This window comes from Asparagus officinalis, unplaced genomic scaffold (genome assembly GCF_001876935.1).
Source record: "Asparagus officinalis unplaced genomic scaffold, Aspof.V1 AsparagusV1_Un534, whole genome shotgun sequence".
Taxonomy (NCBI): Eukaryota; Viridiplantae; Streptophyta; class Magnoliopsida; order Asparagales; family Asparagaceae; genus Asparagus; species Asparagus officinalis.
In genome coordinates, this window is record NW_017972798.1 from 25,885 (window position 1) to 29,014 (window position 3,130).

A 3,130-nucleotide genomic window follows, 5' to 3' on the forward strand; every position below is an offset into this window, starting at 1 on the left:
ATTCCCATAAAGTGTCATGAGTCACAGTTGAGCTATCTTTCATCTTGTTTAGCTGATTGGTGGTTGGAAAGAACTCTTGATAGGGAACATCGCCCATAGGCAAACCAGACACTTGCATCATTTCATGCAGTGGTAGTCCGAGCTCCCCATTCTTGGTAAAGAATGTATTAGTGTCCGGGTTGTAGATCTCGAACAAACAGAGGAAATGACCTACACTAATCTGCAGGCCATGCATGCTGGTGCGGATCAGAACATCCAACCCTAATTCTGCTAACTCTCGCCCCCAACGGTTCAACACATATCGGGTCATCCTGCTCCACCACCATTTATCCCCAGAATAATGGACCCATCCATAACATCTAAAATTCTCTCTTGGTAATCTTCGTCCCGCTGCTGCTAACAGGTTCTTCACGGTGTTGGCTTGCACTATCTTCTCATTCTGAGGTATATTGTCTTGTCCTAAGACACCCGGATGAAGTCCCCGCACATGAGCTCTTTCACTGGAACCTGGGTTGGCTTCCTTCCCAACGAAACCACAATGAATACGCTCGTGGTTTTCAGTTAACCTCCAGAACATCTCACGTCCAACCGATAGGTTCCTAAACTTTAACAGTGAGTGATCTCGAGGGAGAAAAGGCAGATATAAGAATGATGACCCACTCTGGTGCAACCATTGCGTAGGCTTGCAGAAAGCAATCGCCGGATCTTTCACTGAATCACCAAACAAGAAATCCGGCTTCCTTATACATTGATTCGAGTCTTGCTCCGAAATCAAGGTCGCATCCGTGATTAATCGTCGTAGAACACGACAACTACCTCGCTGGATTAATTCTCTAGCACTTTCGCTATAGCCAGATTTGAACTGGGGAGATGATTCAATTAACGAGATCCCCTCATAATAAGAGTGGGTCATGCTACTCCGACCCGTAACCGCATCAGCAGTAAAGATGGAAGAAGGAAATCAGACTGATAAAAGAAACATACACATAAATCGTGTAAGTATAGCCCTAAAATTTTAGAGAAAAGCGGTATATCTTATTCCATAAGATATAGTCGCTATCTCCACAGCAGGCGTGATGATTTTACATCTACCACATGTATAAAGGAGATATGCGTTACTATGCACGGGCATTATAACGGCATACCAAAACCTTTCAATACACGTGGGATGATATGAAATCGCCCCTGTGTATTCTGAAGTGTGTTTTGTCAAAGCAAAACAAACACTTTTAAGCGTCGATCCCCTCAAAGGAGGATACCGGCTCTTCTCGAGGGTATCTCAAAGGATACAAACGAGGATCTGCATGCAAACACAAATATTGACGTATGAAATACAGTGTTTAAAATCGCGAAAGGGTGAGAGAAATGTACCCCCATGCGAAGCGGCAACAGGGGCAGCCTCCTCAGGGCTATGGGCAGTCGAACGGCCTCGGGAAGCGCGGGATCGTCGCGGTGACATGATGAGTACACAAGCTACAGTAAAATCCAACGAGAAAGTCAGGATTTTAAGCACGAAATCGACCAAAATATCACAAAGTGTGGCCGAAACAATGCATGCACAGTCACAGTTGAAGAAAATCAAGGTTTTGGAGAAAGAGGATGAATAAACCTGTCAAATCCTAGTGGAATCTCCCTAAACGAAAGCTTCACACAAATCAGGAACGAAGAGAAGAAGAAGAGACAAAGAACTGGTCAAAAATCACCCTGAAATCGCCCAAGAAAATCGCCCAAAAGTCGCTGCAAAATCGACGTGAAAAAGCCCTAAAAACCCTAAGTTCGAGTTTTATACTCGCTGGCTCGCATCGCGAGACAGAAAACTCTGTCTCGCTAAGCGAGACAGAAAACACTGTCTCGCTCAGCGAGATAGAAAACACTATCTCGCCTAGCGAGACAGCATAATCCGTCTCGCCCAGCGAGACAGCATAATCTGTCTCGCTGAGCGAGACAGCATAATCTGTCTCGCTGAGCGAGACAACATACTCTGTCTCGCTGAACGAAACAACAAACCCTCTCTGTCTCGCATTGCGATGCAGATGAATACTCCAATGGGTACACGAGTCTAAACTGTATTCCTACTCTCAACAGGAAGTTTCTGGAGAATATTAATTTGAATATTCTTAAGGATAACCTGATGAGCTCTCAATGGATATATCAATTCAGTGATAAAAGCTGAACCCACAAGAGCAAATACCAACCTCGACAACGGTCAAGCGATAAACGCGACGCCGGGAAAACATTAGCTATTCTACGAAGAACTGAATAGACTAAAAGCAGAAGAGATCAAGCATTGAAGCCAGTCGCAAGTCCTTTCACACGATCTACCCAACCAAGCATTGAAGGGATCGTAAGTAAAATCTATCTTATCCAAAGTATCCCATGCTCCTCTATAAAAAAATGAGTCTGGAATACTTTGGAGGGGGTATCTGTAGGCATCAAAAAATGCTAATAGATATTCAAACATAGGAAAAATCACCCAAAATTGACAGATATGAACTGTCTCGCCAGCGAGACTGACTTTGTTGTCTCGCCTGCGAGACAGAGTTTACTGTCTCGCAGCGAGACAGTCTTTGCTATCTCGCAGCGAGACAGACTTTGCGGTCTCGCCAGCGAGACAGTGTTTGCTGTCTCGCCAGCGAGACAGACTTTACTGTCTCACCAGCGAGACAGCTTTGAAATGGTCAAAACCACCTTTGTAACTGCCCTACACATATCCATTAACTGCCGGGGGACGTGGGAAACATCGTGGGCGAAAATCACGTGAATAACTGCCAAAATAACGGAGTTTGAAACATGGGAAGGCAGTTAAAACGAAAACTGCTTGCGGTTACTGTTTTCGAGACAGTATTTACTGTCTCGCGGGCCGAGACAGCAAACATTGTCTCGCCCAGCGAGACAGTAAACACTGTCTCGCCAGTCTAATTTCGTCGTTTGTTGAGTTTTTTTAGTTATGAACTCCAGAGGCTATAAATACCCCCCTAGGGTCACTACTGACGAGGATCGAGCATATTTTCGAATAATCCAGAGCAGAGAGAGCAGATTTGAGTTTTCGTGCAACTCCTTGAAATTAAGCTTTGACTTAATTTTAAGAAGAACGACTATCTTACTTCGATAAGATATCGTTTCAATTTCT